Genomic DNA, 27,972 nt, shown 5'->3' with positions numbered 1-27,972 from the left:
TGAATCTTAGGAACGTATGTCTACCTGAACCCAATGAATGGTGACATTTCAAAAATAAAAGCAGAGCCCGGGTACTTGGCATGAGAGAAAGCAGCAGAAATTTAAGAAGCCTATGCATAATGTAGGCAAATGTACTCGGTGTAGTTTCTTTATCAGCAGGCATAAATCTCCTAAGGAGGAAGGAGTTCTTTGCATGGATGTGTTGGAGAAAGAATTTAAAACCCTAAAGACACCAGAAGACATATAACCAGTCAATTACATAACCTTGCTGCAATTTATAATTCGAAGTTCAGAACTATGACTATAAATTCATCCTATTTTTATTGGTGCTCTGAGACCAAAGATGAAACAATAAAATATTCACTAACTGACCAATTGTATTGAATTCTGAACTCTTACCACCATTGCATGTATAAGATATTTTTTCTGTATGCATGCATAAATTATATTCATTCATATATATTTCACATGTATATAAAGTATAATAGACAAGAGAAATTTTTATTAAATTACTCTCTCAGCACAAATAATCAACTTGGTTATTCAGGCTATATAGATTTTTTTCAGTACCTTAAAGGGCTAAATGAATGCTTCTCTTATCACTATGCTGTCTCTGACATATCAGCTGGAAGACTACATTCTATCCAGTATTATTTTGGCCATGCAGCAACGATATAATGATCAAGCTGAGGGTTAATTCAATCCATATATCCTGTGGGATTGGCAGGAGAAACAGGCAAAATGGACTTTGACAACCCAAGCACAATTTCAAAAATTACTAACTACATGTATAGTTTTATTAAACAACAGTGTCAAGCAGCTGGATTAGGAAGAGCTAATACGTTATTGTTTGTAAAAAGTCAATTAGGAATCAGTGGCATTTAATAAAGCTGATTTTTCAGGATGTCTATCAACATCATATTTTTTATAATTTGGGAAGGTCACATTTTACTCACCTTATTAAAAAGATTCTAAGTATATGAATTATGATAAAGGTATTCACTGTACAAATGAGTCATCAGTGTGAAGACCAATCATTAAAATTTCATGGTCCCTAATATTGAGGAAGGTGTAAGTTGTATGCTGGCCTTCACACACCACCTTATTTTCATTTTATTTATACTGCATTTATACTGCCTGATTAAATTATTTTGTTATCTCTCTAAACATGGCAACTTTATGCAATTTAATTTTGACTACCACATCCACAATGTATTTCCTTGATGATGTGGTCTAAGAATCTGAATATATTCATCGAATCCTAAAATGTTGAACCTTTAAGTTCTCCTTGGTATCAGTAGCTCCCAATGCAAGTATCTTTAATTTGCTAAATGCTTTGCTTGTGTTTCCTAACAGTCCCAAACCACAGAACCAGAGCATTCACCCAACTGTAATTACAATTCACAAATCATCTTTCGTAGAACCTGATCAAGAGACATTGCAAAATAATTTTCAGAAATGCAATTTTTATCACCTTCTTTACTATCTATCAATATAATTCATAACTGTCATTTTAAAGCTTTAATTTCCTGGTGGATATTGCATTATTGCACACCCAGGATAAAGGATTAGGAAAAGCCACATCCCTTAGCATGCACGTTCCAGCAGACAGGCGTCTGCTTTTCAGAGCTTTGCCCACTAAGCTGATCTTTCTCAATCCCATGCTGTCCTAAAGCTAATTTCCACACCCTCTTTCTCATGCCCATCCGGAAAGAGGTGCAAGAGCTTAAAACTAGGAAATCATCTTAAGTGAATTTCCATATAATTTAACTCTTGACTGCTCTGCTGTTCTTATAGGTTTTCATAAAAATTGACAGGTCAAGAATTTAAATAAAATAAAGGTATATACGTGAAGCATACAGTATCAGTCAGCGTTTTGAGTTTTTTATAGCCTGATTTTCCTGAACAGTGCCCTTTCATATACAGAAATCAACTTTATTTTTTCCAGAAATTCAGAAACATGAAACAAAATTATACTGGGACGTGTGATAGTGTCTGGGATCTCTAAATAGGGAAAGGACAAATATTGAAATGAAATACTGAAGGAAAGGAAGTTTTAGGGAGAGAGTTTTAGAGCCTACTTTTTATCCAGTTTATTAATTTCCTCCCAGTTTCTGATCACATCTAGGAAATCTCTTACCATGATGTATGTAATATGTTCATGTATCTCCAATTCTTATCTTAATGAGAATATGATATGTTCACAGAAAGAGAGCTACATCAGAAACTTTACAATACTGATTGAGATAAATTCATACAAAAAAATGCATATATACCATCCTAAAGTACTGTGTGAGAGAGTGGAAAGGCTGGATAATTCCAGGGACATGAGATGAGGCATGTATATTGATTTCAAACACACAAAATGATCAACTTACATAGTAGGCTCTGCTGCTGCTGCTGCTAAATCACTTCAGTCGTGTCTGACTCTGTGTGACCCCATAGACGGCAGCCCACCAGGCTCCCCGGTCCCTGGGATTCTCCAGGCAAGAACACTGGAGTGGGTTGCCATTTCCTTCTCCAATGCATGCAAGTGAAAAGTGAAAGTGAAGCTGCTCAGTCGTGTCCGACTCTTAGCAACCTGATGGACTGCAGCCTACCAGGCTCCTCCGTCCATGGGATTTTCCAGGCAAGAGTACTGGAGTGGGGTGCCATTACCTTCTCCGATAGTAGGCTGTATTAGGATGTAAAGAGACTAAATGAGTTGATTACCTGCTCTCAAGTTTTAGGGGAAAAAAAAAAGACATGTTCAGCAGTCAGAAAAATTCCAAGCAACACAGAATTAGAGTATACATTGAGTATTTGTTGTTGTTGTTGTTCAGTCACTAAGTCATGCCAGACTCTTTGCAACCCCAAGGACTGCAGCATGCCAGGTTCTTCTGTCCTCCACTATCTTCTGGAGTTTGCTCAAATTTGTATCCACTAAGTCAGTGATGCTATCTAACCATCTCATCCTCTGCTGCCCGCTTCTCTTTTTGCCTTCAATCTTTCCTGGCATCAGGGTCTTTACAGTGAGTCAGCTCCTCGCATCAGGTAGCCCAAGTATTGGTATTAGTATCAAATTGAGTACTACTGTCAAAGTATATGCTAAATATCATACTATCGAAAGTATGGTTTTGATGGAGGGAAACAAATTTTGATGAAAATAATAACACTTTCTAAAGGAGGTGATATTTGAGTCAGAAATTAATAAATAGATAGGAGTATTTTATCATTATCATATCACTTTTCTACCCCGTTGACTTTAGCTAAACCAATGCTATCTTTTCTAAAGTTAATCAACAAAAGATCTGTCAATAAAAAAAATTAAAATTATTGTTAATTTGGACATGCATCTAGTTACTTAAATGCTGTTTGTGCCAATCTTGTAGATGATAAGTTGTGTTTTGGTTGATTTTTTTGTTTGTTTGTTTTTTGCTTTACTATGATGAATTTGAAATGTGATGATTTTCAGACCTTAAAAACACAAAAAAGCTAAAGTCAGGGAAAGAATGACTAGAGGCATATTACCCTGACCCATTCTTTCTAACAGAAACTGATTTATATTCTGTTCCTGATTGTGATTGTTTGCTCCTCTATGGAAAAAATTGATTTTATCCTGCAGTTCAAGCTTGGGTAAGTCAAAAAACAAAGTGAAATCAGCAAAAGTTATAAATGACCCAAGGCTATGGAAAAATCTTTTTATTGCAAACAGAACTCACTCCCCACTCTCTAGAAGTTCTCATGAGTAAATATCTGGTAATATCCTTAGAATTTTGGATGAGGATTCCCAAGACCATGACACAGCAAAATACAGAGTCTTATGAAGCTTTCTAACATGGGAATGTTTATAGATTCTGCTAATTACTGGATTTTTCTTCCTAAATGGCCAGAGCTAACTTACCCTTGACAACACTGAGTAATTTAAGTGCCATGTGAAATAAAGGAAAAGAAGTAAGGCCTTTGGCAACTGAAGAGTAACTTCAGAGACCATCAGAGATGTTTCAAGAGAATTAAAGTGAGGATCACCATGTTCTGTGCAATGCAATCATTTTTTCCCTGTATTTCAGTGAAGTTTTCTGACAAATGCATGGTAAAATGGCATCTGTTTTGGGAGTTATGACAAAATAGTGAATATATATTCATGGAATAAGAAGAGTCCAAGGAACCCTAAGAAGACACGATGTATGGAATATGTCTGAGCTAACTGAATAGAATCTCATTTTCCTTTTTTTCCCCAAATATTCATGTTCGTGCATAAACATGTTCATTATGTGTAAAATCCTTATATAAAATGTCAAAAAATGAACCCAAACAAACAAAAAACCCATGTCATTCTCTTCTACCTCCATTATCTGAGAGTTATTCTCATGCCCACTGCACTTTCTACCACATTCAGCATCTTCCCACAGTCCTCTTAAGAGTTACTATATTTCCTGTCATCCAGGCCCAGCAAAGGTGTGTGATTATTACTAAGAACAAAGCAAGTACCCTTAATAAAAAGACTGTGTCTAGATACTGCCGTGACAGTCTTAAATGATTAGTATTCCACTTCCTACCTGCATACCATTTTAAACTCAATAAACTAAATTAGACTGAATGACTATTCTGTTTTTGCATTGGTTTACTTCTTTTGTATTGTTCAACTAATCTTTTCTTCCAATAATTTGGCTTTTGTATCAGACTGCTTATAAAGTATAAAATAAACTAGGAGTAAGAAAGAATCAAGCATTTTTCATAATATATAGAAATAGGGAAAACAGCCCCTCCACTGTTTCATGACTTATTTTCAGCCAGGCCACCTGTAACATATTGAGGGCTGAGTAAATACAAAACGTCACCTCTTACTGTCGGTTTCCTTCCAGCTACCTTCCTTCTCTTTCCTTAGAATCCTGAAATGTAAGATTTCATGATCACTATCTTCCAGATTGCCTCTCACTATCACATTCTCATTCCTGCCCTCTTGATTCTTAGAATGGGTCAAGAATAACCTGCTGCCTACCACATTTCTCTAGGCTATTTATCAGAAAAGAAGGGATCAATGTTTACTTTAACATATAAAATCAAATCACAACAAATGAGTGTGTTCTACTAACTCTATGAGCTATTCTCCACACTTTTTAAAAGCATAACATAGTGAATCTATCTAAAAGATCTGGCCCGTGCCTACACAACAATTTCCTAAGAGTTCAGCCTTGATTGAATATGTATACTTTAATAATGGAAAAAAATTATATTTCAACCATTTATAAAATACTGTGCATTTATCCTACATACTCAAAACATTTAGCCAAATTATAAACAATATTTTACTTTACCACTCATAATTTTCAGCTATTATTTAATGCATATAGTTTATTTATTTCCTATTTCTATACTATCCATAAACATTTAAATACCAGAGATATTTTTAAAATATGTTTATTCATATTTATTTACTGCTTATATTCTTTAATGAATAAATCATCTGCAAAGGTATTACTAGCAATTTTTGCTTCCAATAATGTCAGACAATCTTCAATACACTTCAAAGGTTTAAAATCCTACAGAATATATTTTCCTGACAGCTCTGTAAATCACACAGTACTTCTACAACATTACCATAAATTCAGAAATTAAGGAGACTACTTCTAAATTACCCATAGGGTAAAGAATAAATATGAAGAATACTAGAAAGTATTATAACTATAAAACTGCTTTCCCAACATTTTAATATGAAGCTTTTAATATTAAATTTATTGTTCTTTTTAAACTTGAGATAAGTGTTTCTGTAATTAATTTTCAGGAAAAAAATTAAAAGAATATAAAAGATAAGGATAGAAACATGAAATATCCTACAAACATGCTCTAAATAGGTCAGTGAAATCTAGAATAGCTCTTTGAAAAAAATTAATAAGACTGATAAACTCATGGGAACACTGATCAAGACAAAAGACAAAACAGAAACAATCAATATAAGAAATGATAGGGTACATCATTATTAATCTCAACAATGTAACAAAGATAATAACAACAGGGACTTCCCCAGTGGTCCAGTGGTTAAGAGTCTGAGCTTCCATTGCAGGAGGCATGGGTTCTATCCCTGGACTGGGAACTAAAATCCCATAAGATAAAGGATGATGCCAAATATATATATGGGAAAATTTCAATGATTATGGATTATAGATTAAATAGATTAACCTTAGAAAATATGCATATATATATATATATAATTTTTTCTTCCATTTCTAGTTTGTTGAGTGTTTTTGCCATGAAAATATGTTGGACTTTGTCAAATCGCTTTTCTGCATTGAGATGATCATATGTGGTTTTTTTCTTTACTCTGTTACTATTACATACTCTGGTAATGTAGACTGAGTTTCAAATATTGAGCCCACCCTCTCCCCTCCACTCTGGATATTTCTATGGCTCAAATCTTTACTCATTTCCATCTGTGTTTTAAATACCACCAGTCACTAATGTCTACTGTGACCATTCCACTAGTCCTGATTTATTCCTTTTTATTTTTTTTCCTATAATACAAGATGGCTAGAAATGGATTCTTTTAGTTTTAATTTATGTTGAAATGTCCTATTTTTCTCTTCATGTTTGATGGTAGTTTCACAAAATACAAATATCTTGGCTGAATATTTTCAGGGTTTTGAATAAGTACCTCTGCTGCCTGCTGGCCTCCGTTTTGATGATGAAAAATCAATGCTGATCTTCTTGATCTACCCAAAATACAAAGTGCCCTTTGTCTCCTGCTGGTCTTAAAATTTTGTCTTTAACTTTGTCTTTCAGCCACTTGACCATGATGAATCTAAGTGTGGTTCCCAAGTGTGGTTCATTGAGTTTCTTCAAGATATAAAGTAATATTTTAAATCAAATTTAGAAAAATTTGTTTGGTCATTATTCCTTCAAATATTTTTTCTGCTCCCTTTTCCTCTTCTCTAGTTTTTATTTTATATGTATTTTTAAATGCTTGATATTCCCCATCAATATTTCAATATCTTTCACATTATTACTTGAGTTATACAGCTTCTATTTACATATCCTCAAATTCACTGGCTCTTCTGTTAATTCAAATCTATTGTTGACATCAATTAATTGATTTTCCATTTAAGTCACTATAATTTTTAGCTCCCAATTAACATTTTCTTTTTTATAGACTCCATTTCTCTTTTATTTTTCTTAATTGCTGTGAAAGTGCTGCACTCAATACGCCAGCAAATTTGGAAAACTCAGCAGTGGCCACAGGACTGGAAAAGGTCAGTTTTCATTCCAATCCCAAAGAAAGGCAATGCCAAAGAATGCTCGAACTACCGCACAATTGAACTCATCTCACACGCTAGTAAAGTAATGCTCAAAATTCTCCAAGCCAGGCTTCAGCAATACATGATACGTGAACTTCCTGATGTTCAAGCTGGTTTTAGAAAAGGCAGAGGAACCAGAGATCAAATTGCCAACATCCGTTGGATCATCGAGAAAGCAAGAGAGTTCTAGAAAAACATCTATTTCTGCTTTATTGACTATGCCAAAGCCTTTGACTGTGTGGATCACAATAAACTGTGAAAAATTCTTTAAGAGATGAGAATACCAGGCCACCTGACCTGCCTCCTGAGAAAGCTATATGCAGGTCAAGAATCAACAGTTAGAACTGGACATGGAACAACAGACTGGTTCCAAATAGGAAAAGGAGTACGTCAAGGCTGTATATTGTCACCCTGCTTATTTAACTTCTATGCAGAGTACATCATGAGAAACGCTGGGCTGGAAGAAGCACAAGCTGGACTCAAGATTGCCAGGAGAAATATCAGTCACCTCAGATATGCAGATGACACCACCCTTAGGGCAGAAAGTGAAGAGGAACTAAAAAGCCTCTTGATGAAAGTGAAAGAGGAGAGTGAAAAAGTTGGCTTAAAGCTCAACATTCAGAAAACGAAGATCATGGCATCCGGTCCCACCACTTCATGGGAAATAGATGGGGAAACAGTGTCAGACTTTATTTTTCTGGGCTCCAAAATCACCACAGATGGTGACTGCAGCCCTGAAATTAAAAGACGCTTACTCCTTGGAAGGAAAGTTATGAGCAACCTAGATAGCATATTCAAAAGCAGAGACATTACTTTGCCAACAAAGGTCCATCTAGTCAAGGCTATGGTTTTTCCTGTGGTCATGTATGGATGTGAGAGTTGGACTGTGAAGAAGGCAGAGCGCCCAAGAATTGATGCTTTTGAACTGTGGTGTTGGAGAAGACTCTTGAGAGTCCCTTGGACTGCAAGGAGACTTGCATTCTGAAGGAGATTGGTCCTGGGTGTTCACTGGAAGGACTGATGCTAAAGCTGAAACTCCAATCCTTTGGCCACGTCATGCGAAGAGTTGACTCATTGGAAAAGACTCTGATGATGGGAGGGATTGGGGGCAGGAGGAGAAGGGGACGACAGAGGATGAGATGGCTGGATGGCATCACCGACTCGATGGACATGAGTTTGAGTAAACTCTGGGAGTTGGTGATGGACAGGGAGGCCTGGCATGCTGCCATTCACGGGGTCGCAAAGAGTCAGACGTGACTGAGCAACTGAACTGAACTGAATTGTTGATTACCTGTCAGCACACATTGCTTGAATACTGTGAACATATTTTCATTCAGTTACTTGGGCACTTTTATAGCATCTGCTTTGAAGTTTTTGTCTGCTAAACCCAACATCTGTGTCCACTTGGTTTTAATTTCAAGTGGCTGATATTTTCTTAACTATAATCACACATTTCTGTTTCTTTGCATATCTAAGAATCTGGGTTGAGAACCCAACAATATAAATAATGTATCAGATAAAGTGGTATTCTGTTTTATTTTTCTGAGGGCTGTTGCTTCCTTACTTTAGGAATATGCCTTGACTTTAAACTAAAATATCTGACCCATGAGTACAGCTCCTCGTAGATGATGTGATGTCTTGGCTTTTCCATTCCTTTTTTCTCCTAGATTCCTGAGCTGTGTCAACTGAAGGACTCACTCAAAAGTTCTCTCACTGCCAACACCTCCCAGTTTCTGGAGAATCTGCTGTGAGCTCCCACTCCAGACCTTAGAATCCATCCAGGAAAGCTGTGGGCATTTGCTGCATGCCTGAACTGAGGCTGTCAACACCAGCTGGTAAAGCTGTGGGGAATCTCTCTCACCTTGTGTCAAGTCCTCCACCTCAGACAAATAAATACTTTGGGGTTTTGCTTCTCACCCAAATAGAGTCCGTTACCTCTTGCTGGCAAAGCTGCTTGGTTTTCACTGCCAACCACAAAGAAGCTATCTTTAATTCTGTCCAAGGCTGGGTGGAAGCACAAGCACTCCCAGACAGAACAGTCAAGTTGAGCATCTTTCCCTAGCACAGCAGCAGTTTCTCATGAGTAAACAATTCTCAACTGATAGTCTGCCTTTTATCATTTCCCTGGGTCTTCAAATGATTGTAAAAATGTTTCCAGTTTTATACTAGACTTAATGGACTATGATTAACATTTCTTTTCATACATATTCAATTCTTTTGTTCCTGCCTCCTTTTGCCAGAATACTTAGAAAAAAATTTTTTAACAGTTTCAAAATCATATTCTAAGCTTAGGCAATAGGCTAGGAGAGAATGCAGAGGGAGAAAAACACAAATCTATGATTCACTTTAAAAAACCACGCTCACACACATCAACTGAGCTTTCATGGTTTCCTGAAAAATATGATATTTTTGTCAATTTATCTTCCAACTCTTCCCAACTGTACTAGTCAGGATTCTCCAGACAAAGAACCACAGGAGATTTTATATATACATATAACGACTGCTATGATAGTCACCACCTAGGTGTGCCTCACAGGAAGATCTTAGGACACTTTACAGATTAATGGCATTTCATAGAATCCATAGGAGTTCCACTATCAAGGTTTCATAACTCTCAAGTGTACCATTTGTGGCCGAAGAATACTGGCGAGAATTAACATGAAGCCAGTCAAACCATCCTGCCACCTTATGTATAAATGGAGCCTAAATCTCTCCTTTACACATTTAAGTCTTTGGCTAATATTATTTAAGTAATGTTCTCTTTCATGGTAAAACATTTCAGAGTAATCCAGAGGGTTCATGAACACAAAATTTTCCATTATATTAAACTGCTCCTACCTTTAATCCTCTAGCCCTTTTTATAACTTTTCTTGTTCACCATTAATTTTTAGCTGTTTTGGTTTGTTTGTTTGTTTGGAAGTCTTTTTCCTTTGAACATCTACTGAATAGTTGAGATGAAAGATGTGTTCAGGTTGATCATAATAAGGAGTCATTTTGATCATGTGTAAATAAGATTCTGAGCAGGAAGCTCTGGAGAACTGTTTCTGCTGATAAGACAACATGCTATAGGAATGAAATTTCATGGCTGTATTTTCCTGAGCACATTGAAACTGGAAACCGCCAAAAGTTGTGTAGGGCTAGTCTCAGTCTCTTGTTTATTCTGCCAAGAATGATTGGATGGTATTGGACTCTTGGAGTGTCCCTCAGGTAGAATCATACCAAAAAACTTCTTTCCATTTCCAGTTCTCAATTCAAAACCAGCATCGTGAGTCTGCGGGGTTGTATATACAATCCTACAAATGACTACTCATGGAGATAGAACATGTTGTCACCAGTGGGAGCATACATTATTTTAAACACTGCCATTTTGGAAGAACGCACTTCAAATAACTGTATTTGAAAATAAAGGAAATCATGCACCAATTCCACTATACATATAAATATTTTTATGCAGACAACTGCACTGCTCCATGAGATGAATGTAATTTCAAAGGAGTTTCAGTTCAGTTCAGTTCAGTCACTCAGTTGTATCTGACTCTTTGCCACCCCATGGACTGCAGCACACAGGCCTCTCTGTCCATCACCAACTCCTGGAGTTTACTCAAACTCATGTCCATTGAGTGGGTGATGCCACCCAGCCATCTCACCTTAGGTCGTCCTCTTCTCCTCCGGCCTTCAATCTTTCCCAGGATCAGGTTCTTTTCAAACGAGTCAGTTCTTCACATCAGGTGGCCAAAGTATTGGGGATTCAGCTTCAGCATCAGTCCTTCCAATGAACACCCAGGACTGATCTCCTTTAGGATGGACTGGTTGGATCTCCTTGCAGTCCAAGAGACTCACAAGAGTCTTCTCCAACACCACAGTTCAAAAGCATCAATTCTTCCACACTCAGCTTTCTTTGTAGTTCAACTCTCACATCCATACATAACTACTGGAAAAACCATTGCTTTGACTCTACAGACCTTTGTTGGCAAAGTAATGTCTCTGCTTTTTAAAATGCTGTCTAGGTTGGTCATAGCTTTTCTTCCGAGGAGCAAGCATCTTTTAGTTTCATGGCTGCAGTCACCATCTGCAGTGATTTTGGAGCCCCAAAAAACAAAGTCTCTCACTGATTTCACTGTTAGACCATCTATTTGCCATGAAGTGATGGGACCAGATGCCATGATCTTCATTTTTGAATGCTGAATTTTAAGCCAGCTTTTTCACTCTCCTCTTTCACTTTCATCAACAGACTCTTTAGTTCCTCTTCACTTTCTGCCATAAGGGTGGTGTCATCTGCATATCTGAGGTGATTGATATTTCTCCCAGCAATCTTGATTCCAGCTTGTGCTTCTTCCAGTCCAGCGTTTCTCATGATGTACTCTGCATATAAGTTAAATAAGCAGGGTGACGATATACAGCCTTGATGTACTCCTTTCCTAATTTGGAACCAGTCTGTTGTTCCATGTCCAGTTCTAACTGTTGCTTCTTGACTTGCCTACAGATTTCTCAAGAGGCAGGTCAGGTGGTCTGGTACTCCCATCTCTTTCAGAATTTTCCACAGTTTGTGGTGATCCACACAGTCAAAGGCTTTGGCATAGTCAATAAAGCAGAAGTAGATGTTTTTCTAGAACTCTCTTGCTTTTTCAATGATCCAATGGATGTTGGCAATTTGATCTCTGGTTCCTCTGCCTTTTCTAAAACCAGCTTGAACATCTGGAAGTTCATGGTTCACATATTGCTGAAGCCTGGCTTGGAGAATTTTGAGCATTACTTTACTAGCGTGTGAGATGAGTGCAATTGTGCGGTAGTTTGAGCATTCTTTGGCATTGCCTTTCTTCGGGATTGGAATGAAAACTGACCTTTTCCAGTTCTGTGGCCACTGCTGAGCTTTCCAAATTTGCTGGCATATTGAGTGCAGCACTTTCACAGCATCATCTTTCAGGATTTGAAATAGTTGAACTGGAATTCCATCACCGTCATTAGCTTTGTTCATAGTGATGCTCCCTAAGGCCCACTTGACTTCACATTCCAGGATGTCTGGCTCTAGGTCAGTGATCACACCATCGTGATTATCTGGGTCATGAAGATCTTTTTTGTATAGTTCTTCTGTGTGTTCTTGCCACCTCTTCTTAATATCTTCTACTTCTGTTAGGTCTATACCATTTCTGTCCTTTATTGGGCCAATCTTTGCATGAAATATTCCTTTGGTATCTCTAATTTTATTGAAGAGATCTGTAGTCTTTCCCATTCATTTTCCTCTATTTCTTTGCACTGATCACCGAGGAAGGCTTTTTTATCTCTCCTTGCTATTCTTTGGAACTCTGCATTCAAATGGGTATATCTTTCTTTTTCTCCTTTGCCTTTTGCTTCTCTTCTTTTCATAGCTGTTTGTAAGGCCTCCTCAGACAACCATTTTGCTTTTTTGCATTTCTTTTTCTTGGGGATGGTCTTGATCCCTGTCTCCTGTACAATGTCACGAACCTCCATCCATAGTTCTTTAGGCACTTTGTCTATCAGATCTAATCCCTTGAATCTATTTCTCACTTCCACTGTATAGTTGTAAGGGATTTGATTTAGGTCATACCTGAATGGTCTAGTGATTTTCCCTCCTTTCTTCAATTTAAGTCTGAATTTGGCAATAAGGAGTTCATGATCTGAGCCACAGTCAGCTCCCAGTCTTATTTTTGCTGACTGTATACAGCTTCTCCATCTTTGGCTGCAAAGACTATAATCAATCTGATTTCAGTGTTGACCATCTGGTGATGTCCATGTGTAGAGTTCTCAAAGGAGTTTAGGGCACAATGTTCAACAAACTATTGATTACATCTGAAAAAACGATTCTCATGAGACTCAATTCTCAGGTGAGGTGTAGGGAGAAAACATTCATTTTGAAACCTTTAACACTTTGTACATAGGAACTTTTACTAGAATAGTTTCTGGTATCATTAGTCAACCTTGATTAAATAACTTTTTGTTGTTGTTTTTGTGTGTGTTTTTTGTTTTTTACCTGGAATGAATTTTCATCATTCCTTCTACTATTGACTTTATTGGTCAATAGTAGTTGGGGTATATTTCAGTCAAAATTAAGTCAATTAGACAAATGATGAAGCTAAGAATTTTTTGGTTGTCATTGATAACAACATTCAAATATTGGATTTCCATATTAGTCTCCTTCCTCTGCAGGCTCCCTGGTGGCTCAGTGGTAAAGAATCTGCCTGCAGTGCAGGAGACATGGGTTTGATCCTTGAGTTGGGACGATCCCCTGGAGGAGAAAATGGCAACCCACTCTAGTAATCTTGCCTGGGAAATCCCAGGGTCAGAGAAACCTGGTGGGTTACAGTCCATGAGGTCACAAAAGAGTCAGACACAACTTAGCAACTAAACTATAACAACCCCTTCCTCTGCATCCTAAAGTTTTTATCACATGCCCAAGGAATGGAGACTACTATTATGATTTGGTAATTCCACATGTAAAAGGAAATTCACCATTTGTAAGAATTATCACATGACCTGACACCGCTTTATCATGTAATTGTATCATCCCTTTATATAACCAAGAAGTAATAGAAATAATAATAGTAATCCTCTTTCACAGAGATTATTTTATATAATCATCACAATAACTCTATGAAAAATGTATTAATCACCCTGAGCTACAATGCCAGAAAAGAAAATAGAATCCAAGTCTATCATAGTATAAAGTCTGTTTTCTTAACCACTTGAAAGAAACATTTGAGGTAAATTACACAGTTCTCCAAGAAAGATTAGCCTTGATAATGTCACTTTTAGTGATGTGTGTAGAGGGGGTTGAAAGTGACAAGACACCTAGATAGACTGGAGCAAAAAAAAAATAAAAAAACATAGGATTCCCCCCATTTATGAAGAAAATAATTTTCAGATGTGTTGAACAACTTCCCCCAATCATAGAGCTATTATCTGAAGCTCCATACCACTTTAAATAAGACCTCTGAATCTTCAGATTCCAATTTTTCAGACTCTTCCAGTTTTCACTGTTACCTCCATTTCTACTAAAGAGGGAGTTGGAACAGATGAGAAATAAAGGGAAATATTTCTCAGCCGTGAAACTGTACAGCAAGTATCGGACCCCTCTAAAAAGATCATACAAGCCTTCAATGATACACGAGCACTCCATGTGATTTGGAGTGTCTCAGAAAACAATACTGAATTTTGACATGAAGAAGAAATTGTGTGTCAGCTAAGCTGCACCTGTGTCAAGGCTGTGAAAACTCTAAGTCAGGAAACATAGGGTTCCATCACTGATCCATTACTTGCTAGCTGAGTAACTTCTCTCAAGTTACTTTACTTCACTAGACCTTAAGAGTTACAGAAGCATAGTGCTATTGTGTGAATTAGATATGATGATCCATGTGAAGTGGTTAGTACACTGTTCCATACATCAGTTCAGTTCAGTTCAGTTTCTCAGTCATGTCCTACTCTTTGTGACCCCATGAATTGCAGCACGCCAGGCCTCCCTGTCCATCACCAACTCCCGGAGTTCACCCAAACCCACGTCCATCGAGTCGGTGATGCCATCTAGCCATATCATCCTCTGTCATCCCCTTTTCCTCCTGCTCCCAATCCCTCCCAGCATCAGAGTCTTTTCCAATGAGTCAACTCTTCGCATGACGTGGCCAAAGTACTGGAGTTTCAGCTTTAGCATCATTCCTTCCAAAGAAATCCCAGGGCTGATCTCCTTCAGAATGGACTGGTTGGATCTCCTTGCAGTCCAAGGGACTCTCAAGAGTCTTCTCCAACACCACAGTTCAAAAGCATCGATTCTTCGGCACTCAGCTTTCTTCACAGTCCAACTCTCACATCCATACATGACCACTGGAAAAACCATAGCCTTGACTAGACGGACTTTTGTTGGCAAAGTAATGTCTCTGCTTTTGAATATGCTATCTAGGTTGGTCATAACTTTCCTTTCAAGGAGTAAGTGTCTTTTAATTTCATGGCTGCATCACCATCTGCAGTGATAGTGTCTACTTAGTACTTGTTAGCTGCCGCTGTTTGTTTAATATGAACCAAGGGAAATTGTCACATCCAAACAAGATGCTTTGTAAGTAGTGAAAATAGCATTCTCTGACTTAACCACGATGAGATACTATCTATTGTGCTGATTCAAATGTAACATTATAAACCTACTAGAAGAAATGTGATAAATATCTATAAAGAGACATTTATAACCCATGAGATCAAACCAGGGAAACAGTGTAGCCGAGACACATTTTGGCTTACAAGTGATGGAGTGCAGTAGTAATTTCAATTTCTTGACTCAAGTATTAGTGCAAAGTAACAAAGAAAATCAGAAATGCAAAATCTTCATTTAATAAAATTTAAACACAACTGCCATCACTGTCCACAATATCTGAGTATAGCTGCAAAGCTCAGCAAAGACAACAGAGAAAAGTAACCTGAAGGTGGTGACCAAAAGAAGTAAAAATCGGTCTGATCTCAAATTTCTCCATGGCAAAATACAATTCCAAGAGACAGAGAGCTCTAATACAAAGTATGGAGTGAAAGTGTAAACCAAAAATTTTATAAACAGCCAAACTGTCACTTTAAATAAAAAGTCATAAAATGAAAAAAAATTAAATCCAATAACCTATAAATCCTTCCTTTAAAAAAAGGACAAAATTCAACTAATCAAAAAATGATTTAAAAAATTACTATTAAAAGTTTGCAATGTCATGGAATTTACTTTACTTTAGTGTAAACTAAAACAAATATGTTATTTACGGGTAAAGAACAGAATGTGTGTGTCAAAGGTCATAATAATGCAGCTATGAAACAAAAGTTGTGAAGAAAGACATAAGAAAATGGAAGATAGTATAAACATACAATTTCATCTTTTACAGAAAAGAGATGCATGGTGTGAATAATAAAGATGATAAATACAAGCATAAAGTTAAAGAGTAAAAAAAGTTTCATATACTAAAAATAGGTAGTAAATTAAGAGAAGCATACAAAGGGAATAAATATATTTACTGCACTCTTACTCATGGTGTGAATCAATTTTTACTACATAAAAAAGGAACTTGAGTAAAGTACAGAATTGTTTTTATAGATTTAATGAAAGCCTAATTAAAATTCCTGCATTTATTTTTCAGAAATCTCCTCTTATTCTAGAATCCATTCCGAAACACAAAGGACCAAGAACTTCCAAGGATATTTGAAAGCAGATAAACAAATCTGAAAGACTTAACATGACAAGATACCAAGGTTTATTATAAAAAGATAATGTGGCATCAACACAAGCATTAACTAAATTGCCAATGAAACTCAGTAGCTAATCCTGAAACAGACACAGCTATATGTGGTTAATGGCCAATGTGGCCCTACAATGCAATGGGGGAAATACTGCATTTTTCAATAAGTAGTTTTGTGTCAACTAGTGCATTAGTCTTCTATGGCACCATAAAACAAGAAAAATTACCACACATGTACTGGCTTAAAACAATCCAAATTTATGACTCATCTTTTCTGTGGGTACTGATACAGGTGAGCTGGGGCCTTTGTTCAGGGCCTCACATAGGAGGATGCACAGGAGCTGTAGTCAGGGCTGGAGACTCATTTAAGGCTCTGGGTCATGGTTGTTGTTGGAATTCACTTCCTTTTGGTCGTTGGGCTCAAGCCCTCATTTGATAGAGACTGCTATCCTCTCACATGTGGGCCCCTCTCCAAAACAGAAGTACACTCCTTCAAAGTCAACAGGAAAATTTCTCTCATACTTTGGAGCTCTTCCTTCAGAAAGGGCAAAGGCCCTCTGAAGAGCTCATCTGATTAGATCAGAGCCAGTTAAAATAGTCTCCCTTCTAATTAAAAAGTTAGCTTTAAGACATCTGAAAAATCACTTTACCTTTGTTCTGTAACATAGCCTAATCAATCACCTATTCTAGGGGAGGAGACTATTCTAGGCACAAAAGGCTGGAATCTCAGAGGGCATATCAGAATTTTCCACCACAATGAGATATCCCTAGAGACAAAAAAAGAGTTAAATCTTTTTCTCAAACTATAAACAAAATTCAATTCTTATCTTACCTTATAAACAAAAATCAAGGAATTGCAGATTTGGGTGGGGAAAAAAATCATGCTTTAACAAAAGTGGAGAACAGTACATTAGTGATTGTGGTTTTGGCAAATAGCTCCTAAGACAGAAAAATAATACTAACAAACAAAAATGATAAGCTGACTATTTCAAAGTTAAGAACTTCTGTTTATTAAGTGCAAGTCACTCAGTCATGTTTGATTCTTTGCAACCCCATAGACTAATATAGTCCATGGAATTCTCTAGGCCATAATACTGGAGTGGGTAGCCTTTCCCTTCTCTAGGGGATCTTCCTGACCTAGGAATCAAAGTGGGGTCTCCTGTGTTGCAGGAGGATTCTTTACCAGCTGAGCTATCAGGGAAACTCTTCTGTTTATTAAAGCAGAATAAAAATCCAAAGTATGAGAAGACATTTGTAATATATATATAACCAACAAAAGACTCTTATATCCACAATATATAAAGAATTCTTACAAATCACTATAGGAAACAGGAAATTTAGTGGTATACTGGAAAAAAGACTTGTAAAGGCAATTGAAAAAATGTATGCAAATGACAAATAAGTGTATGAAATGCACTCAATTTGATTAACAGTCAGAGGAATGAAAATAAAAAATACAATAAAACATAACACTCACTAGAGTGGCCAAAATTTACAAAAAGATTAAAATGTGAAGTACTACAGAGCATGTGAATGAACTGGGAACATTACTGGAAAATGCTTTGTCCGTGCCTACTAAAACTGAACATACCCATCCCTGTGTACAGCAATCTCACTTTTAGATTACACTTAATAAACATGTACCCAAATATATATGTACCATGAGATAGGCCAGCATGTTCCTAGCAGCACTATTCCTCACATCCATAAAATGTAACTACTCAAGGGCTCTTCAGCAGAAGACTGGATAATCATGGTATATTTACTTAACAAAATAATATTCATAACAGGAATGAATGTCCTAAAACAATATATAGTAGTGAAATAAACACTCAAACATAAAGTTTAACAAAATAAGTGATTTGTTAAGGAGTGATTATATAATTATAATTATATAATTTATATATATATTATAAATTATTATTATTATTATAAATTATATAATTTATATCCAGTACATCCAGGAAAACATCTAATTCTGCTTTATTGACTATGCCAAAGCCTTTGACTGTGTGGATCACCACAAACTGTGGAAAATTCTGAAAGAGATGGGAATAGCAGACAATCTGACCTGCCTCCTGAGAAATCTGTAGGCAGGTTAAGAAGCAACAGTTAGAACTGGACATGGAACAACAGACGGGTTCCAAATCAGGAAAGGAGTATGTCAAGGCTGTATATTGTCACCCTCCTTATTTATCTTATATGCAGAGTACATCATGCAAAATGCTGGACTGGATGAAGCACAAGCTGGAATCAAGATTGCTGGGAGAAATATCAATCACCTCAGATATGCAGATGACACCACCCTTCCACCCTTATGGCAGAAAGTGAAGAACTAAAGAGCCTCTTGATGAAAGTGAAAGAGGAGAGTGAAAAAGCTGGCCTTAAACTCAACATTCAGAAAACTAATATCATGCATCTGGTCCCATCACTTCATGGCAAATAGATGAGGAAACAGTGGAAACGGTGAGAGATTTTGTGTTTGGGGGCTCCAAAATCACTGCAGATGGTGACTGCAGCCATGAAATTGAAAGACCTTGCTCCTTGGAAGAAAAGCTATGACCAACCCAGACAGCATATTAAAAAGCAGAGACATTACTTTGCCAACAAAGGTCCGTAGAGTCAAAGCTATGGTTTTTCCAGTAGTCATATATGGATGTGAGAGTTGGACTACAAAGAAAGCTGAGTGTGGAAGAATTGATGTTTTTGAACTGTGGTGTTGGAGAAGACTCTTGTGAGTCTCTTGGACTGCAAGGAGATCCAACCAGTCCATCCTAAAGGAGATCAGTCCTGGGTGTTCATTGGAAGGACTGATGCTGAAGCTGAATCCCCAATACTTTGGCCACCTGATGTGAAGAACTGACTCATTTGAAAAGACCCTGATACTGGGAAAGATTGAAGGTGGCAAGAGCAGACAACAGAGGGTGAGATGGCTGAATGGCATCATTGACTCGATGGACATGAGTTTGAGTAAACTCCAGGAGTTGGTGATGGACAGGGAGGCCTGGTGTGCTGCAGTCCATGGGGTGGCAAAGAGATACAACTGAGCAACTGAACTGAACTGAACTGATCCAGTACATAAAAGGAAAAAACAGGCAAAACTAACCTATACTATTAGAAGTCAAGATAAAGTTTACCTTTAAGGTATGCAAACAACTGAAGGGAAATGTGGGCAGAATTTTGAGGCTTGGATAATGTTCTTTTCCTTGAGCTGGATGCTATTTACACCAGTGTGTTAAGACTGTGAAAGATCTTTGAAAGGCACACTTCTAGGATATTTGCACTTCTATGTATATTACACAGCAAAATAAACTTTTTTACAAATAGAACGGAATGCCTCCAATTGCATTTAATTTCCAAGTTCAAAATTAAAATAAAACAATGTTAAAGATATCAGTTGCAACCAAAACAAACACACAAAAAAAGGTTAGAGTTACAACTTGAATATCAAGCTTTTATTTCAAGACAGAAAAACAAAATGAAAGAGAGCAGTGAATACCTTTATAATGATAAATTTGAAATACACAATGGATATCTAACAATTTTGCATATACAGGCAAAAAATAACACTATGTTCATCCAAGACGGGCTTATAACAAGCTCTGAAAATTTGCATCTCCATAAAACCAACAAAAAAAATGGCAATAATTCTCATAGTCAACACTTTCAGGACTCTGGAAATCAATCAAAGACTAGCTACAGTAATAAAAAATTGGTATGGTATTGCCATAAGAATAGACATTGCCAAAGAAATAGATTTTAGAATTTAAAAATAAACCCATAGACCCACTGCCAATTTATTTTTGGCAAGCAAGGCAATACCCATCAACTCAGACAAATAATCTCTTTAATAAATGGTGCTCAGATAACTAGACATCCACTTTAAAAGAATGACAGTGGGCCCCCCACCTCCACCATATACAAAAATTATCTTAAAACAGATCAATCACCTAAATATATTGAAATTTTGCAAGAATCTTGGGAGGAAATAAGGAATGAATTAGGGTAATTCACATCTTAGGTCAAAAAGCTTCTGAGTTGAGAAACAAAGTTTATGGTTCAGCTCAGTTCAGTCACTCAGTCATGTCCAACTCTTCGCCACCCCATGGACTGCAGCACGCCAGGCCTCCCTGTCCATCACCAACTCCAGCTCCCACTGGAGCAGCTGTGAGGAGATACCCCATGCACAAGGGCAAACGAGAAGCCCCGGCAAGATGGTAGGAGGCTGAAATTGCATATAGAATCAAACCCCATACCGGCCAGAGACGTTCGAAGGGTTCAAACAAAACATTGTGGGCACCAGGACCCAGAGACTGCATAGAGACTGAGCCAGACCTACCTTAGAGTGTCTCCTGCGGAGGTACGGGTCAGCAGTGGCCTGCTTCAGGGGCTCTGGGTGCAACAGACCTGGGTATGGCATAAGCTCTCTTGGAGGAGGTCACCATTAACCCCACCACAGAGCCGCCAGAACTTACACAGGACTGGGGAAACAGACTCTTAGAGGGCGCAAGCAAAACCTTGTGCACACCAGGACCCAAAAGAAAGGAGCAGTGGCATCACAAGAGACTGACCCACAGTTGCCCAGGAGTGTCCAGGAGTCTCCAGCAGAGGCGTGGGTCGGCAGTGGCCTGCTACAGGGGCGTGGCACTGAGTGCAGCAGTGCCTGCATGGGACCTTTTGAAAGAGGTCACCATTATCTTCAAAGTTTATGGTAAATAAACAAAGTCACTAAAGAACCATCAGAAAATCTAACATAAACTCAGATTAAGGCATGTCCTCCTAGGTATGTTTCAAAGCTCAGAAAACAGGAGGAAAGCTACATCACAGCCACAGTCTTCAGAGCCAAAACCCAGAAACACTAGGAATGGTCACAGGGAGGCAGCCAGTGACCCGGCCCAGGAGCAGCCCCGGCACGGCAACGACTCGCAGGCTGCAGTGCCCAGAGCTGGGGCGGCCATCTCGGCCAGCGCCCTCCGCCAGCAGAGGAGGTCCTCACTGTCACCCCACTGCGGAAGATGAGCACGCTCACCTCGTGCGGCCTCCTGTCACCGAGGCACCTGCGGGCCGGCGTCTGGTCAGGGCGTTCTGTCAGGCGCAGTCGCCTGAGGGCGGGCGTCAGGCCTGAGGCATGGCAGGCGCTGGGCGTTCACCTCTGGTGCCGCAGAGCGCAGCCTCTGGGGCTCGGCTTTCGTCGGGACACCAGGTTTATGACATGGGGCTTACCTCTGAGCCCTGGGTTTACATCAGGACCCCAGTTTACGGCTGAGCCCCCTTTACAACGTGGGGTGTTAGACAAGGGCTTTAGTCAGGTGACGGTGTCTGGCCCCAGACCATGCCCTGAGTTCCCACAGGACTGTGCCCATCGGAGGGCCGAGGGGTGAGCTCTGCGGAGGCAGAGGCGACCCTCTGGGGCCCCAGCAGCTTCCCGGTCTCTACCAGGTGTGTGTGCGGGTGACCGGGCAGCTCGGGTGGGAAGGGAGCCGGTCCACCAATGGTGACCGTGGCCTGGGGTGGCTCTGCTGCCCTGCAGGCCGCGCCGTGGGCACCCGGGGCCCTCAGGTTTGCTTGGGTTTCGGGGACCCTGTGATTCCAGGATAGGTGGTTGTGTGTGTACTATGCATGTTAAGTATGTAGTTTATATAATATTTATAGTATATGCAATACCTATAACATTATAATGCTTATAGTATATATAGTGCATATATAATAGTTATGTACAATACCTATAATATATATAATAGCCACTGTGATTCCAGGATCAATCATTGTGTGTGTACTGTGCGTTTTAAGTATGTAATTTAAATAATACCTATAACATTATAATACTTCTAGTATATCTATAATATATATACCTATAATAACACCTATAATAATACCTATAATATATATAATACCTATAATATATAGTATATATAGTAGTTATATATACCTATGATATATAGCATATATTGTGCATATAATGTATATAACTGTGTGTACATATGTACATATATATACCATGTGTGTTAAACACACATTTATCAGAAAAGGAAACATTGTTTCTTAAACGTAGGAAAAGATGCTCAAACTCCTTATTAATAAAAGAAATAAAAATTTAAAAACAATTGACAATTTTTCACCTAGTTAAGTGGTAAAGATGATAGATGAATAGATAGGTAGATATACTTCCCACCAGAAAATAGGAAAACAGACTGTCTCATTTACTGTTCACAAAGGATAAGTCAGCAGAATTCAGTGAAAGGTAATTTTTACAATACCCAGTGTGTGTTCACATATACACAAACATAAGTATGGAAATTACTTTGATCTAGCGGAATTTTTCTCCTTAGCAGTTATTTGCTCATATTCTTTCACCTGTGGGAAATGAGGCGTGCACAGATTGTTGCAGCGTGGTTTATACAAACACAAATTGGATGAGACATAAATACCCATTAATGGAAGACTTGTTAAATAAATTATGTACATCAATAAAATTGAGAACCCGGTAGGGAGCATTTAAGGGAAAGAGGCAGCTGTATATGTATTTTTAAGTAAAACAGTAGGAATAGATGAATGTGTGTCTATGAGTATGTATGCTTGCAAACAAAAATAAATGTGAAATAAGTAAAGCTTGTTACTTCTGAGGAAGAACATTGGATAGATGGGGACAAATGAACTTCACATTCTTCGTATACATTTGTGTATTACCTGCTCTACAGAATAAATATCAGAAAAGTAAACAAACACCCAAGTTAATAACAACGAGATGCTGTGCAGAGACTGTAGCCCAGGGCTCTAATCTCTGACTTTTCCTTTAACAATCTGTGTCTTAATTAAGGTCAGTCCCTTAACACCTGGACATCCCTATTCTTATCAGGTAGATGAAGAGGGGACTTATAAAGAGCATTTTAGGGATCGTTTGATTTCCAGTCATCTATCAAGCTATTCATGTCATAAGACAGATGCAGCAAGACCCAGTGTTTTATGGGTATTGTGGGTTTTGGGTTTTGATGTCTCTCTCCCTTTTTTTTTTTTAATTGAAACCATATTCATTGGTCAATATGCTTCCTGCACCATCTGACGGAGGGAAGAGAGACTTTGCTCAAAAACTCCTTTTATTTTATTCATAATGTAAGTCAGTTGCCATACAAACACTGCCTTCAGTTTCTCCCATATTCTAAAAGAAAGACAATAGTCCAATCAGAGTATTATTCCTCATTATGTAATTTTTCTATCAAAAGCTTGGGAGGGTTTTAAGTTCTATCTTGATTTGTTTGCTGCTTCATGCATATGTGCTGTAATTACATTCAAATTGACACCTTCAGAGTAAAAAATTTTTTTCTTCATCATCTCACTGCCTTAGGTAGTTTCTCAGAGTGTGCACACCCCCAAAATAAAGTTATGTGATGCTAAAAATGAATTCATTATGCGCAAATTGTTGCCTAGGAAAAGAGCCATTTAGAGGAAATCGCAGATGCACAGATTTGAGTGAACAACTGCTCATCATTTTCCAATTAGTTCTTGTCTCTGTGTGTGTGTTTTCAGTCTTTAATGCTGTACCTTTCTGTCTTCACTTTTTTGTGTGGATTGTACTGCAGGCTTATTTCTCTGCCTTCGAGCTGCTGTTGAAAGGTTTATGGGATGTTATGCTTGTGGATGAAAGTCTATTGGCCCCACTCGGAAATCTGTTGAAAACAAGCTATCTTGTGTATTCAATTTGAATCTTAAACTATGGAGTAGAGGATCTGGTGAGAATGGCCTTGGCTTATCCACTGAGGTGTGTGGAAGATGAGTTTTGTGAGAGAGACTAAGGAGTGCTGAACTTAGAGAATAGTCCTTGATTATTTGACTGACAGGAATACATGGTGAGGCTTGGGAGCCAGGGATTCTTAGGTCATCCACAGTCATGTGTTTGCTTCCAGGACAGAAAATACTTCTATCCCCAAAAAGTGTTTTCTAATTGAAGAGATGCTTGGGAAACTCAGGTGACTGAATTGACTTCCAAGAGGTTGTCAAACATAGTACAGATGTTCTAGATTTATTTTAAGGGGCATGGGATTTTCACCCTATTGCCCGCGCGCTATAGATGCCAGTAACGCAAGGTGTTGCCAGTAGTGCATTCAGTAAAATGCCATCACATTCAACATTTCATACCGTCCAGCTCAACACATACCCCTTATCTTCACTTGTGACATATGGGCACTGAGCTCACATCCATGAAAGTACTGTGGGTGTGAATGGTGTCCAACAGAAACATTGCTTAAATCATGGGCAAATCCATAACGATAAGACAGAGAATATCCACAGAAAGAAGGCCAGCTATGGACTAAGGACAAAGATCTTAAGGCACTGTGTTTGAGGCTGTTTAGGGAATAGTGAGCTAACCGTCCAGCTGTTTCTTTGTGAGCACATACCTGCTAGGTTTCTGCTCCAGCCATGCACCACAGTGGGTGCTGTGATCCTGTGATTCCACCATAACTTGATCAGTGGCACTACAGCTAAGTAACTGATTGTACATCAGGCAGCAGAGAGATCTTTGATTAATCTCCTCCTGGTATGTTTAAAAGATGGAAAACCCCCTACGGGTTCCCATTTGCTCTCCTTCTTTGCAGAGATCTGAGACAAATAGTTCCTTGCCGTGTTATTCTTGTCTGTGTAAAGAGGATTTGTACAAGAAAAGTCCCTGGTGTAAACAGTATTGAAAACTTGTCTGAAGGATTAAAGCACCTCTAGTGATCTGCCCCCAGGACTGTCTTCTTGCAGGCTGCACTGATGATGCCAGGAGCAAGCTGCTTTGGATGGTGCTCAGCACCGGCATGGAAAATAAGTACAGACTGACACAGTACAAAATCAAGCTTTGCCTCCACATTTTATTGTAGATATAAAAGGATGGCAGGCTCAAGATATTAGGATATATGCATAATGTATCAACTGAAATTAGAGATACAATGAGCTGTTTTTTATGGGTTCAGTGGGCGTATTGAGCTATGTAAATGGAACTGTTAAGAATAGAGAAAACCAAAGCAAAGAGAAATCAAAGTATAGGCACAACAAAATACTAACACTTGAAAACACTTTAGAGCTTGTGGAAGTAGGATTCAGGATTTTTTCCTGCTACATCAGAAAAGTAGTTCAGTGTCATTTACTAGTTCCCAAACAGGAAATTTGGTTTGACTGTCAAAATAATCTCTTCGGATCAGTGAATCGTTAACAACTTAATCCAGCAAAGCTCTGCTTTTATTTCCAGGCCAAGGTTAGTAAAGAATGTTTGACACTTAAGCCGGGACTCACTGGAAGTCCTCTAATGCACTGACAACATTCTGAAGATTACAGATAAATCTAAAAATCACAGATAGAGCCCTGCCCAGGATGGCACCCATCTGTTCATCTTCTCTGCCCTCCAGAGTGGACAGAAGTCCTCACACACCAGTAACCACCTTTGTACCTGCTCTGTCACGGGTGGGGGTGCTCTACTGACCATTTAAGCTACTCTTTAAGATGGGAAAGTTAGAGTGGAGGAGAGTCCCTGTGAGGAATCTAAACAAAGTGTCCTTTCTGAATTCACTGGACACTTCTACAGGTTCCCATTCACTTAGTGCTGCTTAGCCCATATGCACAAATATTTGAAAGAGAAAATTACTTGTTGCCAGTAATCGCACCACTTGAGAAGATACATCTATAAATATAGATGCCATGAATCAGCGCACCTTAAAAAATTTTTCCATTTAAAAATGACATTTGAGATGGGATCCTGTGGATTAAAAAAAAAGCAGGAACCTGTGGGTTTAACAAGGTAGGAGAGTTGGTTTTTTTTCACCCCTTAGTTTCCAATATTGTATAACATGATAATGTTTGTTGTGAATCTGCAAGATTACATTGCACGTGTGTGCTGTGAGGTTTCTAACTGTTGCCTCCAGCTATTTCACAAGATTATTAAGTGCTCAGAGTAGGTTTACTTTGGATGTCAGTTGTCCAGGGAGCTTTAACTGGTATGCTTTGTCACATATATTTTACAGCATGGTTCAAAGATACTGGATTACTGGGAGCCTTTTCCACAAACTGCTGTCCCATTTCCTTGGCTCAGTGTGTCCTGGACTACATAATGGGGAGGGGCAATCATTTATCTTCCTCATTTTCTCTACAGTTACACACACACAGGGATGAAACATTATATTCCATGTGTCCTACTGCATTTTCTAATAGTCTGTAAAAATCATTAACATTTATTGTTAATATGGACTACTGTGGGCTTCCCAGGTAGCTCAGTAAAAGAATCCACCTGCCAATGCAGGAGACACAAGAGACGCAATTTCAATCCCTGGGTCTCGAAGATCCCCTGGAGGAGAGTATGGCAACCCACTCCAGTATTCTTGCTGGAAAATTTCACAGGTAGAGGAGTCTAGCAGGCTATAGTCCACGGGGATGCAAAAGAGTTGGACACGATTCAGCAACTAAACAACAACAACATGGACCATTATACAGATTTCTACTGAAATGCCAGCATACATTTTTAAATTTCTAGAACACATCCAGTGAGGGACTGTACTCTATTGTGATTTTGCCATTTAGCAATAATTTACATCAGTAAAAAGTCACAAGAATGTTGAGAAGACTTTTTTTTTTAGATTGCGTGTGGTAGGATTAAATGGGAGAATGTTGATGTTTCATTTTGTGATTCCAGAAAACTCTTTTTCTTTTCTTAGTTCCATAAACTATAGGTATGGCATCATTATTTTTATCTGCTACTTTTATTTCATTTTTGTTGTTTGTATATATTTTTAAACTTCCCATATTTTGTATATTCAGGGGGTAGATGGAAACTGCCAGAAAATCAGTTTCTTTACTCTTGGGCCCATATACTCTGTGCTTTCAATAACTGGAAGAAAAAGGAAAAAAAAAAATATTCAGTGAGAACGTGAACTTTCCCCTTTTGCAGGCTCCCTCAAAGTGTTCAATTGTCTGCCCACTGAACAGTATGCTCTACTATAAGTTTCAAAATATTGTTGTTCTCACTTACTGTACTTTTTGTGTTTGCATAATTATAACATTTTCTTTCTTTCCTGTACTCCTCAGTTCAGTTCAGTTCAGTCACTCAGTCGTGTCCGACTCTTTGCGACCCCATGAATGGCAGCACGCCAGGCCTCCCTGTCCATCACCAACTCCCGCAGTTCACTCAGACTCACGTCCATCGAGTCGGTGATGCCATCCAGCCATCTCATCCTCTGTCGTCCCCTTCTCCTCCTGCCCCCAATCCCTCTCAGCATCAGAGCCTTTTCCAATGAGTCAACTCTTTGCATGAGGTGGCCAAAGTACTGGAGTTTCAGCTTCGGCATCATTCCTTCCAAAGAAATCCCAGGGCTGATCTCCTTCAGAATGGACTGGTTGGATCTCCTTGTAGTCCAAGGGACTCTCAGGAGTCTTCTCCAACACCACAGTTCAAAAGCATCAATTCTTCGGCACTCAGTCTTCTTCACAATCCAAATCTCACTCCATACATGACCACTGGAAAA

Source organism: Bubalus bubalis, chromosome 14 (assembly GCF_019923935.1).
Source record: "Bubalus bubalis isolate 160015118507 breed Murrah chromosome 14, NDDB_SH_1, whole genome shotgun sequence".
Taxonomy (NCBI): Eukaryota; Metazoa; Chordata; class Mammalia; order Artiodactyla; family Bovidae; genus Bubalus; species Bubalus bubalis.
Note: the sequence above shows the minus strand (reverse complement) of the source record.